General features: G+C 46.8%; 1 long non-coding RNA gene across 1 annotated transcript; it reads left to right on the top strand.

Annotated features, from left to right (window-relative positions):
* The first annotated feature begins 3,951 nt into the window (after positions 1 to 3,951).
* On the top strand, positions 3,952 to 9,243 carry LOC121020384 (uncharacterized). Its single transcript, XR_005786104.1, has 2 exons — positions 3,952 to 4,542; positions 9,012 to 9,243. It is a non-coding gene; the product is annotated as an uncharacterized LOC121020384 (long non-coding RNA).
* Positions 9,244 to 16,215: the final 6,972 nt, after the last annotated feature.

Genomic DNA, 16,215 nt, shown 5'->3' with positions numbered 1-16,215 from the left:
CGGTGGCGTGCGCGCGCGCCCGGGCCGGGGACGACGGCGGGGACCCCGGCCTGCCCAGGTAGCCGCCCATGCGGAGCGACGCGGCGGCCGGGCCACCGGGCGGGTTTCGGTTCCCGAGGTCGGAGTCGGCGTTCGCCGCGTTCCCCCGACGGTTGGGACCCTGGCGCGAGGAAAGGGCGAGGCTCTCGGGGCGCTCGCCCGCCCCCCACCCTCCCGCCCGCAGGCCCGGCGCCCGGAGGGAAGGGAGGAGGGGACCCCGGGCCGCGCGCCCCGCCGGGGACGGTGCGGCCCGAGCGCACCGAGGCTCGAGCAGCCGGAGTCCAGGGGGCGCGGGATCGGGGTGCGCGGGGACCGCCCTGGAGGCCGCGGTGGCGATCCGCGAGGTGGCTGCCACCTTCTCCTTTCTTCTTTGCAAGACACGTGGGAAGTTTCTTACAAGAAAAAACATAGTCTTACCGTGCCATCCAGCAACCACACTGCTAGGTATTTACCTAAAGGAGCTGAAAAGTTTTGTGCATGCAAAAACCTGCACATGAATGTTGGTAGAAGCTTTATCTCTAGTTGTCGGGAATTGGAAGCAGCCAAGGAGTACTTCGCTAGAGGAATACACCGTGGCACATTCCTACAGTGGAATATCATTCAGCACCAGACAGAAATGAACTATCAAGTCACAAAAAAGACACGGAGGAACCTTAAGGCTGTATTGCTACGCAAACAAAACCAGTCTGAGAAGGCCACGTGCTGTTTGATTCCCGCTCTATTAAATTCTGGAAAACACAAACCTATAGAGAGTAAAAAGATCGGTGGTTTCGGGAAGTGGGGAAATCGGTGGGGCACAGGGGACTTAATTCTGCGTGAAACCACATCGGTGGTCACAAGATGTTGTGTATTTGGCAAAACCCACAGAATGTAGGACAAAAGAGTGAACCCGAATGTAAACTCTGTACTTTAGTTAGTAATAATGTACCAATATTGATTCACCAGCAGTAACCAATGTGCCACACCAAGAAGATGTCGATGGGAGGGGAATCGGGAGTGGAAGTAGGGGGAGGAGAGAGTGTAAGGAAACTTTCTGTACTTTCTCTTCCATTTTTCTGCAAACCTAAAACTGTTCTTAAAAATATAAAGTCTGCTAAGTTTAAAAATTAAAATGGGGGCGCCTGGGGGGGCTCAGTCGGTTTAGCCTCCGACACTTGACTTCAGCTCAGGTCTGATCTCGCGGTTCATGGGTTCGTGGGTTCGAGCCCTGTGTGGGGCTCTTCGCTGGCTGACGGTGTGGAGCCTGCTTGGGTCTCTCTCTCTCTCTCTCTCTGCCCCTCCCTGCTTGTGCTCTCTTTCTGTCAAAAGTAAATAAATCATTTATTAAAGAAATGAAATTTGCAATGTCTTGGCGCTTGGACTCCATGCCTCAGTCCTCTTAAAACCGCCTTATGATTTACTTAACACAATAGGTAAATCACAGGTGCCTCGCTGTTTTGTTGTTTAAGCAAGTAACGCAGGCATTCAGCGCATTGTCAGTTACGCGGGAAATTAAGGCAATTGTTGACAGTTCTCGTCGGCGAAATTGACAAGCCAAGGTTTAGCGCAGCTCACTTTACCTGTCTGCCCTTGTGCCGGATCCCCTTCCCCGGGATCTGGGGCCAGGGCCTTGGGGTGAACTGAAATTCGTTCCGGGAGAGAGAGACGGGAGGGGTGCGGCCTAGGAGGATGGGGTGGTGGGTCAGGGCCGCTCCAAGAGTGAGGGTGATAGAGACCAAGGCCGACCTGGGGAGGGGGAGGGGGCAGGGGGCCGGGACGGGGGTGGGGGTGGGGAGGGGCAGGCCCTGCCGGCAAAAGTTGCTGGAGAGTAAGGCAGGTTGGGGCAGAAAGCACCGTGGGGCCGGCGCGGCGGCGGCTCAGGCTCTGACCTCTGACGAAAGATTCTTCTAAAAGGAGTGCCAGTTTCTCTATAGACAATGATGCTACATATATTTAAAAAAAAAAAAAAAACGTTTATATGTGTTTCTGGGGGGCGGGGGGTGCCCATTCGTGGACTCAGGCCGTGAGAACGTGGTAGCTTCAGTTCCTGTCTCCCGGGACGGTATTGCCAGGAAGCCAGGGTGCCGGACCGAAAAGGAAGCCTCGTGACGCAGGCTGCAGCCGAGGGGGACGCGCGTGCGACAGATGTGGGAGGTGGGGGGAGGACAGGCCGGAGGAGGGGGCCCAGGTCCCTCAGGAGACGTTGGGGGCCCGCGGGGCCGTGCTCCCTGAGGCTCTAGGATGGGGCTGGTTTTGGGGGTGCGGGAAACACCCCCAGGGGCTGGAAGAGGCAGGTGCTCCCGGAACCTACTGCTGGAGTGAGAGTGCGCCGCTGGGCCGGTGCCCACGGCAGCGGGGAACCCGCGGACCGAGAAGTCCCCGTTCTCGCCCCCAGGCTTCCAGCCCCTCGGGGTCCCACTGGCGCCACCGAAGCAGTCGAGGACGGTTTGCTGCCCCGGCTCCGCCTGACGAGCAGGCGAGGACGCGCTGACACCACTTGCGTAAAGGTCGGAAGCGGGCACACCACGTGTCTGGCCACGCCTAGATTTGTGGCGCGTCTGTAAACAACCGCAAAAGAATGGTGAACACACACTAGCAACGCCTCTGGGTGGGAAGGTGGCATCGAGGAGGAGCGATCTGAGGCTTTAAAGCTCCTGGCAGGCTCTGATTTCTCAAGCTGTGTTGTGCAAATCGGTGTATTCGTTTTACTTTATATATTGCATCTGGGGGCTTTGTTTTGTAAGTTTAAATCCAGGTTAGTTAACACATCATGTAATAATGATTTCAGAAATCGAATTTAGTGATTCGTCACTTACATACAACAGCCAGTGCCCACCCCAGCAAGTGCCCCCCTGGATGCCCATCACCCATCTAGCGCCTCCCCCCGCCCCCAGCAACCCTCAGTTTGTTCTCTGTATTTATGAGTCTCTTACGGTCTGCCTCCCTCTCTGCTTTTATCGTATTTTTCCTTCCCTTCCCCCATGTTCATCCGTTGTGTTGCTCAAATTCCACACATGAGTGAAATCGTATGCTACTTGTCTTTCTCTGGCTGACTTATTTCTATATATTGCATTTTTGGTTTTTTTTTTATTTTTTTTTTAACATTCATTTATTTTTGAGACAGAGAGCATGAACAGGGGATGGTCAGAGAAAGAGGGAGACACAGAATCTGAAACAGGCTCCAGGCTCTGAGCTGTCAGCACAGAGCCCGACGCGGGGCTCGAACCCCACGGACCGCGAGATCATGACCTGAGTCGAAGTCGGACGCTTAACCGACTGAGCCACCCAGGCGCCCCTATATATTGCATTTTTGAATGGGTATGTGGTTTTATGCAGTCTACTTTCCACACTGGAATATAATGTATCCGGGTCAATCTTCTGCAGCTGAAAGCAATTAAGGTACAGTTAAAAAAAATTTTTTTTTAATCTTAAGTCATCTTGTATGTACCCACTAACAGAGGGACTAGGGATTCTATTAAAATTTAGGGGTTTAGCTCCTTGGACAGAACACGGCGTTTCAGATCGCTTTCTAAGAAAACTTCAGAGGTACGAACCCACGCTGAACGTTCTGCTCTCACGGCAGCGTCCGAAGGGGGAAAAACTTGTCTGGGAAGCGGCAAGAAGGCCCGCGTGAAAGCCGCGTGGCGGTTCCCTCTGTCCGCCGGCTGAAGTTCAGAAGTGACTCACCTCCCCGGCGGAGCCCCGCAGCCCCGGGGCACCCAACAGAAGGTTCCACGCACCGTGGGCGTTGACGACAGCACGTGGGCCCAGGTGTTGGCGGGGCGATGGTAAGGGACGAGTCCACGCGACGTGCCAGGGGGGCGCGGCCTCCGGGAGAGCGAGCCGAGCAGGGCACGCCCGGCAGAGGGCGCTCGCGGAGGGCGGCGGGGGCAGAGGGGCGGGGCCTTCGCTTGGAGCGGCGCCGCCGTCCCGGCCTCCCGGCGCAGCGTGGGGAGCCTCGGCCTGCGATCGCCGGCCCCGGAAGCTTCCTTCGGCGAGGGTTCCGCGAAGCCTCCCGCTCTGAGAACGTGAGGGAGGTTTGCAGATTCCTGCAGGCGTTTCCTGTTCTCACTTAGCGCCCGCTTCGCGGGGACAGAAGCGCCCTGCGTTGCTTCAGCGCCTTTCCGGTCGTCTTCTCGAACCCCCTCCTGTTTTCCCACCGGAAGGCCCCGCGCTGTCTCTTTGGTCGCCAAACACGACTCTTGGTCTTTTTGTTTTCTCTTCATCCCCCCCGCTCCCTTCCCTTATGCCTCTTTTTTCCTCGTCCGCCCCTTCTGTCCCCGAGCAGCGCTCGGCAGGACGGATCCGGGAGGCGGACTAGTCGCCTGGCATCGGTTCAGTCCCCGCGGCATCTTCGCCGGGTGGCCCTGGGCGAGACTCTCTGCCTGTCCTCGTCTGTAAAGTAGGAGCGGTCCCCGTTCGGCCCTCGGAGGAGTTTGTGAGAATAAACTAAAGTGAGTCTCTGTGAAGCACTAGAACGCGGCTTTATACGTCGTAAGCGCTGAACAAGTGTTTATCGAATACGTAAGTCGTCCTCTCTTACCTTTATGGTAAACTTCCTGCATTCAAGGCCATCTCAGCGTCTTTTTCCACGTTCACGTTGCTTTTAACATTCCTCTCACATTTTAAATACATTCTGGCATTGATTATTTTGCTTCTGCTTTAGTTAATTCCGTTCATGACTTCCCTCTACTGTTTTTTTTTTTGTTTTTTTATTCCTCCCCTCTTCCTTCTCTGTATTTCATACATGAAGCGACTTTCTTAAAAGGTCCAATTCCCAGGAGGCGGTTAAGCATCTGACTCTGGATCTCCGCTCTTGGTCTCGCTGTGTGGGTTGGGGCTCCGCGCTGCGCTGGGCGTGGAGACTGCTTAAAATAAAAACAAAAGACAAAATACCCGAGTCTCAATCCCCTTTGCTGGGTAACCTCTTGTCTTCTGTTATAACTTCTCTTGCTTTTTTTTTTTTTCCTGCCTTATATTTTATTCATCGTTATTACAGTCCCTTTCTTTCGCATTTAAGATGCTTTGCATACGTTCCAGACGTTCTACATATTTTCTTTATGCTTTTTGCAACCACTTATGTACCAAGCTCTTCTCCTTTTTCCTGGGACTCACTCTCTATCGTTCTGCAAGTGGCTTTTGATTTTCTCTGATTTCACCAGTGGATGTGTGTAGCTTTTATTCCTGTTTCTCCCGGGAGCCTTTCAAAATTTCTTTACATATAGCTCTTCAAAGTCTAGCATTCTCCTTTCATCTCACGTTGTAGCCCCGTGGAGCATCAGTACTCTCGTTACCATAGCAACTGTCTCTTGTCTTCCACTTTGCTGCCGCTGGTTTACACATTTCATTTTTATTTTCTCTTTCTTCATTCTTAGTCCTCTTTCCACGGATCCCCTTAATTTCCTCTTTCCCTTCTTTATGTTTGCTCATCCTCTTATTAAATGTGTTCTTTTGGGGTTTTTTTTTTTGTTTGTTTTCCATTATTTTTAAATCCTTGTATGTCAATCAAGATTTCCAGTATTGTTTTAATAATGCCTTTAATTATTCTTTTAGCTTTTAATATCTGTACGTATATAGTTGTCTAGAAACCCAGCCATTCTTTTTTTTTATCCATTATCTTTGTGCCTTGCCTGTTTGCTTAATCTTTTCTTTGTTTCTGGGGCTTCTCTTTAATGTTTTAGGTCTTCTTGATGCAAACCTGGTGCTGGTTTACACACCTCTACTTTCGCATTGTTGTGATCACTGTATTTTCTTCTTCCTCAGCTTGTCTTTGTAGGATCGGTCAGGGTTCACCAGAGAAACGGAACAAAGGGCATCTGGAGAGGGTGAGACGGAGAGAGAAATTTTAGGGAACTGGCTCCCCCCGCGGTGGGGACTGACAAGTCCCAGTTCTGCAGGAACCGCAGGGAAGAGTTGTCACAGTTCCAGCCCAAAGGCAGTCTGGGGCAGAATTTTGTTACTGATTGGACGACACCCACCACATTCTGTAGGGAGGGTATCCCGATTTGCCCCAAAGCTACTGATTTAAATATTAGTCTCATCTAAAAAATACCTTCAAGTAATATCCAGACTGGTGCTTGACCAAATTAATACCTGGACACAGGTCGCTTAGACAAGTCAACATCTCAAATTAACCGCCCCCCCCCTTCCAAGCTCTCTCCCTGTGAACGTTCCTCTTCAGTCTCCTCCTTCTCGGGGCTCAGGACCCGTCCTCTGCTTGGCCCCTCTGCCCTCGCTTTCCCCAGAGCAGCTTTGCATAGTGTGCCTTTCTAAACGCTTTCAACAGACGCCACCCAGAATGGCACCCCAACCGGAGGGGGGGGGCGCTTGCAAAACCAAGGTGGCTGAGCCATTCATTCCCTCCCAGAGCCACCAAGCAGGTTGCGACACAAAACAACAAACTCGAAGCATGCTGTCTGCGTCGTACACACCCCCTCCCCTTCCCTCCCACAAGCCACACCACGACCACAGCCTGCCGTCTCCACGGTCATGGAACTGGACGGTGGGCGGACAGACGCCCGTTCCTGTGAGTTTTCTCGTTCGTCTCAGAGTTCCAGAACAGTTGCTTCTGTTCCTTGTGGCCGGCTTATTGGTTGCTCCCGTGGAGGGAGGGATTCTGGGAGCCCCTACTCTGGCACTTTCTTGACGTCCTGTGTGTTCGCCGGTCAAGGACGTTTCTTGCAGGCACGTTACAATTGGCTCTTGCTTTTTTTTTTTTTTTTTTTTTTTTTTTATCCTGGCTGACAACATGCAGCTTTTAATTTGTTTTTCTCCCCCGACACGCCCCTTTTTGACCATATTCCGATTGAGTTTTTTAATGTTTGTGTTGAGAGAGAGAAAGAGAGAGACAGCGCGAGTGGGGGAGGGGCAGAGAGACAGGAGATTCCAAGCAGGCTCCCCGCTGTGAGCCCAGTGCCCAGCGTGGGGCTCAAACTCACTAAACCATGAATGAGATCATGACCTGAGTGGAGATCAAGATCGGAGGCTTAACCGACTGAGCCACCCAAGCGGTCCAATAGCCTGATTAATTTTAAGCAAGAATGTGATGCCATCAGACAGAATGTAATAATTTTCCACATAATAAATATGTTGAGGGGCGCCTGGGTGGCTCAGTCAGTTAAGCGTCCGACTTCGGCTCAGGTCATGATCTCCCAGTTGGTGGGTTCGAGCCCTGCGTCTGCTGACAGCTCGGAGCCTGGAGCCTGCTTCGGATTCTGTGTCTCCCTCTCTCTCTGCCCCTCCCCTGCTCACGCTTTGTCTCTCTCTCCTTCAAAAATAAATAAACATAAAAAAAAAAAACTTAAAAAAAAAAGTTTGGAAGAACGAGCCAGGAAAGGAGGGATATAGTGCTTGTTTGTAGGAAATAGAATCAGCATGACATTTCTTCCCCCTATGAAGGGAGAGTTGTAAAAAAAAATATTTAAATGATGCCACTTTCAGCTCTAAACTCAATTAATGCTCCTGCCTGAGAGAGGAGAAACAAATTTGGAGTGTAAAATCGTGAGTAGCGTTTGGCAAATGTGTATGCGGTCAGTAGTTTGGAATTCGGGAGGAAGGTCTTGGCCAGAAACCATCACTCGGATAACAATGAGTGTTGCAAGTTCCTACATGTTACAGGATTGTCCAAACTCCTTGAGACTCTCCGCGTGTAGTTTCTTTTGCTTTAGATGTTGAAGATACATATTTTTGAAGATTTCATTTTTGAGGAATCTCTACATCCCGCGTGGGGCTTGAACCCACAACCCCAAGATCGAGTCGGACGCTCCACCGACTGAGCCCGCGTGCTGGGCATTGAGGATGGTTAAGTTGAGGTTGAAATCGTGGGAGCGAATGGGATTGCTAGGAAAGAGCGCGGAGTGAGGGCAGAACCCACGAGAAACGCGGAGGTGCAGGGATCGGAAAACAGGGCTGCGGAGGGGGGGGGGGGGAAGGTCAGAAAAGGAAGCTGAATGAGAAATGGGACAGCAGAAGACGAGGAGTAGCAAGGACGTGGGAGCGGTCGGTGGTGACCAGCCTTCAGCTTTCTGCCAAGAGTTTTACATCTACCTTGTGAAGAAAAAGAGAGGTCTACAATTTCTAGGTCAGTGTCAGGAGAAGGGCTGTTTGTTAATTAAACGACAGAGGCTTTGTCGTTTCTGTTGGGTGGCTGGAAAGCGAATTTGTCTGGTACCTTAATGAATACAGCTGATCCCTTTACCCACCTCCGTGGGACCCTCACGGCATCTGTAAACGTGAGAAATGTGTTCTCTAAGCAAAGGAAATGTGTCGTCACAAGCAAAATTAGCATTTTAACCGCAGAAACTACTCAGGAGTTTTACCTGTGTGGTCTAAATGTGTTTTATGATTCGTGACGCAGCAGCGTGCGGTAATTATTCTGAAAAGTGAATTCTATACATGTACTACCATTTTTTTAAGTTTTTTTTTTTTAATTTTTTTTCCAACGTTTATTTATTTTTGGGACAGAGAGAGACAGAGCATGAACGGGGGAGGGGCAGAGAGAGAGGGAGACACAGAATCGGAAACAGGCTCCAGGCTCTGAGCCTGAATCAGCCCAGAGCCTGACGCGGGGCTCGAACTCACGGACCGCGAGATCGTGACCTGGCTGAAGTCGGACGCTTAACCGACTGCGCCACCCAGGCGCCCCTTAAGTTTTTAAAAAAATGTTTATTTATTTTTGAGAGAGAGAGAGAGAGTGGGGGAGGGGCAGAGAGAGAGGGAGACAGAATCCGAAGCGGGCTCCAGGCTCCGAGCTGTCAGCTCGAACCCACCAACCGTGAGATCACGACCGGAGCTGAGATCCAGAGTCAGACGTCCAACCGACTGAGCCACCCAGATGCCCCACCTGTACTACTGTTGTCCATAAAAGGGACAAAATATTTAAAATTAAAGGTTAGAATTAAAAAAAAAAACAATATTGGAATTTGAAGAAAAAATGCCTTTTGTTATATATTCTACATTGTCCTTTTTTTTTCTTTCTTTTTTGCTTTTTGCAGAATTGTCTTTAAAGTAGAACAGACCCCTCCTGGAAAATGACCTAGAACAAGGATCAAGGTGTGCACGCGAAGCTGAACTGGTCCATACAGAGAAACGCTCCTCCAGGAGTGTGAACGGGGCATGACACCGAGCCTCTGGAGACGGCACAGATGTGCTGTGGATCCCTGAACATTCGTTCTAGGGCCCCCGCGACTGCTGTCATACTGGAAATAGATTTATGTGACCCTTTAAGTGACTCTGCCTCCGTCAAACAATCATGCAAGTTTTCTTTTCAACTGACGTAATTTGGGGGGTTTTAATTACCTTTCAAACTGGCATTGGGCACCCGGGGGACTTCCTGCTCTTCGTTGTATATCTGCACGTCACATTCATTCGACCTCATCAGAAAAAGCCCTTAGATGCGATTCTCGTTCATCTAACTTTGGCTGATGTGACAGCAGCCACCTTCACAGGCGTCCCGTATATAACGTCCCCCTTTGGAGTCAGGGATGTTTTGGAGGCTGTCCAAAAAATTTGTAAAGCTGTGCTGTGCATTCACAGAGTGACGCGGGATGTTTGTATATGTGCTGCTTCTCTCCTGAGCAGTTTTCAGGCCCTTGTCATCAGCCCTGCTCGCTCCAGGTGGGCATGGCTCAAGTCCAAGATCTACGCACAAATCCTACCCCTGTTGGTTTACTCCTGGGCCAGCAAGGTGCTAATCAACACGTGGGTCATCATAAACACTGTGGTCACAGGCAACTCCGCTGGGGTCAGACCCGTATATTCCCCGAAGTTCTGTAAAACAAGGCGGTTCGCGTACCATCAGGCAATGTTGTTGCGAACTGTCATGTTTATGCAAGATTTCTTCTTTTTGTTCCTCATGATTTGGACCAGTTTCTACATGGTGACCGTCCTGTTCAGGCACCACAAGACAGCCCTGCGGATTCACGGTACCAGCCTCTCGCCACGATCTTTTCCCCCCCCCCCCCCGAAACAAAAGCCACCCACGTCGCCTTCTTGCTAGTAAGCTGCTTTGTTTTCTTTTACGGGGCTAACACGTGTCTTTCCATTTATATGGGCTCTTTCTACGAGAAAAACCTGATGCCGGAGAGGGAGAGCATCACTAGTTTTCTCTCATCTTGTTACCCAATGGTCTGTGCTTTGATGTTGATTAAATATGATAATAGGGTTTCCAGATATGCCTGTGCCTTTTCAAATATGATCCTTTTCCCTTGCTCACAACTGGGATTTCTACTGCATCTAAAAAATACTGATAAAAATTGTTTTAATTGCAAGAGAACACGGTGTTAGAATTGGTATGATTTTAAAAGTTTACCTATGTCAAGGAGCGCCTGAGTGGCTCAGTGGGTTAAGCGTCTGACTTTGGCTCAGGTCATGATCTCATGGTTTGTGAGTTCGAGCCCTGTGTCGTGCTCTGTGCTGACAGCTCAGAGCCTGGAGCCTGCTTTGGATTCTGTGTCACCCTCTGTCTGCCCCTCTGCCACTTGCTCTCTGTCTCAAAAAATAAGTAAGTGTTAAAAAAGTATTTTAATAAAAAAGTTTATTCATATTGAGAGAGAGAGAGCAAGCAGGGGAGGGGCACAGAGAAAGGGAGAGAGAGAGTCCCAAGCAGGCTCTGTACTGTCAGTGTGGAGCCCGACTCAGGACTCCATCCCACAGGGCTCGATCCCATAAACAGTGAGATCATGACCTGAGCTGAAACCAAGAGTCCAACGCTTAACCAAGCCACCCAGGCGCCCCTAGAATTATTATGAGTATTAGACGGCAGTCTCGATTACATCTAGGTAAAAAATTTGAGAAATATGAATCCATTTTGATTCAATCTATGAAAATCTCTTCAAGAATAAAAGAGCACATTGTGGATGAATATGTACAATATAACGTACATATAAATTCTAAAAACGTGGAAAATTATATCGATAAAAAATTACAATGCAGTAAAAATAAAGAAATGTAATTAATGGTAAAAATCAAATTCAAGAGAGTGTTATCTTTTTTTAAATTTTTTGATGTTTTTATTTATTTTTGAGACAGAGAGAGACAGAGCATGAGCAGGGGAGGGGCACAGAGAGGGAGACACAGAAGCAGAAGCAGGCTCCAGGCTCTGAGCTGTCAGCACAGAGCCCGACGCAGGGCTCGAACTCACGAGCTGTGAGATCATGACCTGAGCTGAAGTCAGACGCCCAACTGACTGAGCCGCCCCGGTGCCCCCAAGAGAGTGTTATCTTTAAGGGGTTTGGTAGAAGATGCAAAAAGTTGGGAACCACATTTTCATTTGTAATATTTTGTTTCTAGATTGGGCTATGTATCTATTATTAACATTTGTATGTGCCCAAGATGTCCTATAAATACATTTTTAAATAAGCAGATTAGTTCTCATTTTCATACTGTCTTGTAAATCATTTACTTGCACACATTTTGCATTAGATTTATAGAGTTGGTTAGATTTATGATTTCCAGAAGAAATCATGGAACAGATTTCTAGTTCCACGTGTAGTATATCCTCTCACTGAATATTCCTAATCTAAATGACATTACATTTAAAATTTTTCCTAAAATTATAAAATACTTTATAATCTAGTAGGAACTAAAAAGCTAACATCCAAGAAAGAAAATCATTTCTGGGCATAACTGACTAGCTTTTCATCAACTCTCCCACTAAGGATTATTAGAACAGGGTGAGAGGAATGTACGTATATTATATATATAGTTACACACGCACACACCCCCATATAATATTATATGTATAGTTACATACACACGCCCCCATATATATTATATTATATATATAGTTACACACACATGCACCTCCCATATACATTATGTACATAGTTACATATACACACACCCCCATATGTATTATATTATATATATGTATATATATACATATATATATATATATAGTTACATACACACACATAGGGTGTGCGTGTGTGTGTATGCGACTTGAAGCCATTGGAGACATAAATCTTACCAAAGCGGGCAGACCTCTATTCAGAAAGCAATAAAACATTGTCAAGAGACTGTGAAGAAAACCTGATTAACATTATCCTGTGTTTATTGAATCAAAGAATCAGTATTGTAAAATTGTAGTTCTCCTTAAAATGATTGGTTATAAACTCAGTGCAATTACAATTAAAAGACAGTATTGTGAAATTGACAAGCTCATTCTATACTTGGACTGGAAATATAAAATCCAATACTCTGTTGAAAAAAAAACAAAATGAGAGGATGTACACAGACAGATATGAAGGCTTATCGAATGCCACGGTAGGACAGTATGCTAAAAATAGACCAGTGCAATCAGTGTCCAGAAACAGAACCAAACATTTGTAGACACAATTTATGAAAAAGATTGCACTATATAGCAGTGGGGGAATGAATGGTTTTTCAATAAACAATACTGAAAAAATAAATCCTGTCTTCATATCACATAAACAAAAATCAATACCGTATTAATCTTAGACTTAAATATGAAGGGTGAAACGAAGCTTCTAGAAGCTAACATACAGGGATATCTTCACGAGCACGGAGTAGGCAAAGATTCCGTAAACAGAAAACTGAGTGGCACGCCCATAAAGGAAAATATTGATATTCTGGGTTAAATTGAAATCAGGAAATTTCTGTATGTCAAAAGACGTCGTTAAGAGAGTTGATAGCCAAATTGTAATGTGGGAAACGATATTTCCAGCACATCTGACTGACACAAGTCTTTTATCCACAATACGTAAACAACACCCACAAATCAATAATAAACGTACAGACAACCCGGTAGAAAAAGCACAAAAATTTGAAAAGGCTTTTTAGCAAAATAAAAGTACGCAGAAAGCCCCTAAGCGTATTAAAATATGCTTGGCTTCATGATTAATCAAGGCAATGCAAATTAAGATGTTTGAGTTGCAGCCATACACCTAGCAGAATGGCAAAATCAAAGAGTGTAAATTGTTACAACTTTGGGAGTCTGTTGGGCAACATTTTGTAGTGTTGGACCTGTCAACGAATCTCATTGATCCAACATTCCGCCTCTGTATATAGACTCAGACCCCGACATATACAAAAATGTTCCTTTTTTTGGCTTTTTACTTGTAGTCGTCCCAAATAGATAAGTTGTGTAATATACGTACGATGGAATACTTTCCTGCCATGAAAATGAAGACGCTATTGCTACATTCAATAGCATAGATTACTTTACAGGCGTAATTGAATTTTAAAAGCCAGACACAAAGGAGCATAGACCAGAGGACTCGGCTGACATATATTTTAAGGACGGTGGAAACTAAACTCTGGTGTTAGAAGTTAGAGCGGTGGTTACTTTTTGGAGGAAAGCGCCTGACAGGTGGCCTCGCGGTCGTCTCTGAGGTGCTGGTAATATTGTATTTCTTGATCCGGAGGCACCTGGCTGACTCCGCTGGTGGAGTGTGTGACGCTTGACCTCAGGGTCGTGAGTTTGAGCCCCACGTTGGACGTGGAACCTGCTTTAAAGGAAATGTTGTTTCTTGATCTAGATGGCGGTTCCTCGCGGGTTTTCTGCGTGAAAATTTATTTACCGCCATCCATATGAATTGTGTGATTTAAAATATTATAAGCCAATTCTTTAAAAGCTTAAGGACTGTTATGAATCAATACATATGTTACAAATCCGTTCTTTGAGAGTTCATTTTAGAAAATGAAAATAATAAAAAGTTGCAGAGACCTTAAGGGACATGTGAAAATGGAATCTAAAAGGAAAAACACAGAGCAGGAGAGCACTTAGGGCACCACGTTGCTTTTGCCTTTAAGGCTCTTACTCCTGGAGGCAAAATTGCATTTCTATTTTGGCAGCTTCTAAGTTGAGGCAAGGCGACGTCATTGGGATCTGTTGCAAATAGAGGATCACTCTGTGTTATCGCACGTCCCTCCTGGTACGCGTTCATCTAACGATGACCTAGAAACAAAACTCAGCCCCCACTCCCAGTGCACTGCAGGAACAACGGTCTTGTCGCTCTGGGAGCTGTGGAGTGGAAGAGGTGGAAAACATCCTCACTACTAAGAAGTCAAAGCCCCAAAGCGGGCCTCTGAGCGGACAGGCCTCCTAGATGCAGTTCCCGAGTAGTTCAGGGAGCCGCAGGTCACAAACAGAGTTTGAGGTTTGTATTGCTGACCTATTACTGGAACAACTCCACATTTAGTAGTTGAAACAATCAACAAGCACTTATCTCCTGAGGTCTGTGGGCCGGAAGTTCAGGAGTGTCCTTTCTGGGTGGTTGCAGCTCACGGTCCCTCCTAAGGTTGCTGACAAGATGCCAGCTAGAGCTCCAACCATCTTACCGTGTGACTCTGGCAGGAGGGTCCCATGCCAAACTCTCCCAAGGGTACTGGTGGGGGACTCGCTTCCTCCCCACATGGGCCTCTTCCTGGGGCTGCTCAGGACATGGCACCTGGCTTCCCCGAGAGCCACAACCACCTCTGTGTTTGGCCACAAAAGACCAACCCTGAAACGATGGTGTAGGAGCTATACAAGGGCAAGAATATTAAGAGGTAAAGATCATTGGGGTCATCTTAGAGGCTGCCTCTAAGTGATCTACGACACTCCCTTATGCAAAACACACTCACCAGGTCCCGAGAGGCCCCAGAGGTCCCAGAATTTAGCCTTTAAATCAAATCCATGGGTATGAAGTCCCTTGGGTACGGTACCTTGAACATATTCCTTCAGGTACAAAGAAAGGAACCTTGCGCCTCAAAGGAGAAAATACTCTCTTACTTGGAGGCGGCTTTGGACCTTTGACTCTAGAATTAAAAGTCTCTGGCTCTACCAACCAAGCCCCACAGGCCCCCAGGAAGTAGCTTTTATTCATATACAGAAATGGTTTCAGCAAATATCGCTGCTATTGATGAGTATTGTAAATACGTTCTTGGATGCAGGGAAGACTGTTGAAGAAACGGGTTCAAGTCCACGGGACCAATTCACGGAGCAGAAGTGTATTCAGGTATCCTGAGTGCTACGTCGTAGTCACTGGTGAGCCGTTCTACGTTGTTTGTACCGTGTCTGAGAAGCCATTCCGGTCTACGTAGAAGGAAGTAGATAGCATCGACACAACAACCCTTGCTTACTGACATAGAGTTTGTAAGGGTGAGACTCAAAAGTGGAACCAACTGGTTGTCTTTGGAGTATATTTAGTAACACTTATCATGGTCACTGGTCTTCTCTGGATGACCAAGAAAAAACAAAACTAAAGACAAATTAGGAGAAGGGGAAAGCAATCAGTAGAGAGCAATGGTTGGAATTATTACTACATTTTGCCAAATATTTATTGATGTAAAAAAAAAAATAATAATGAAGCATCCAGGGAAGGGAATGTCCTGGCAAATGTGACCCTGCTTTGTGCCCTGAACTTCACTAGTTTGGGGATGATTTTACCTTCTAAACTACTTTTTGCCCTCATGTACTTTTTAAACAAATACCTAACGTTTTTCATCAGATATGCGTGAAGACTGTAATGACTGGCATATCGTAAACTTTTCACTGTTTTTTGAAGTCTGGCATCACACTCCTTTCTCACATTAAATGGAGTCTAAAAACCATAGTGATTGACTACCGGCCAAAATCCCTTTAAAAAATAGAAAAACATGCCCTTCTATGAAGGGAAATTTTATATTCGATTCTCTTTCTCCTTGAATGAGTTTATGCAGATTTTATGTATATTTATGTATATTTTATGTATATAAAAGATTTTTGTCTATAATGTATACATTATGCAGATTTTATGTATATAATGTATATTTCCTTAAAGTCCTCCTTTGCTCATGCTGTTACACTAGCCTGCACTAAATGTAAGAATAAATATCACAATCTGCAACTTTGCTGTTTGATAGGACCACACATCTGTATCATAATTAATTCTTTTGGTTTGAGTTATATTTGCATTTATGCAACGCAATCAAAACATCACCGGTAGATATTAGCACATTTGGAAATCCCTTTGCTGGAAGATATGGCAGAAGTAAATATGGAGTTTGTCACGTTCTCCATGAAATCTCGGAGCATATATAAGACCACCTTAACTGAAGGAGTATTTCCCATTGTTCTTTTGCTGGACACCCTGGATGGAAGGAATTTCACCCTTCCGGGAACTTGAGCTGGGTGGAAGTTTGAGGATTGCCTACTTGGAGAAAGCATGTTTTCAAAGGAAGTTGGGAACGAAGAATCCAGATTCGAGGAGGGTA

The sequence above is a fragment of the Herpailurus yagouaroundi genome, unplaced genomic scaffold, assembly GCF_014898765.1.
Source record: "Herpailurus yagouaroundi ecotype Mexico unplaced genomic scaffold, PumYag 250, whole genome shotgun sequence".
Lineage (NCBI taxonomy): Eukaryota > Metazoa > Chordata > Mammalia > Carnivora > Felidae > Herpailurus > Herpailurus yagouaroundi.
This window is presented reverse-complemented; position numbering and strand designations above follow the sequence as displayed.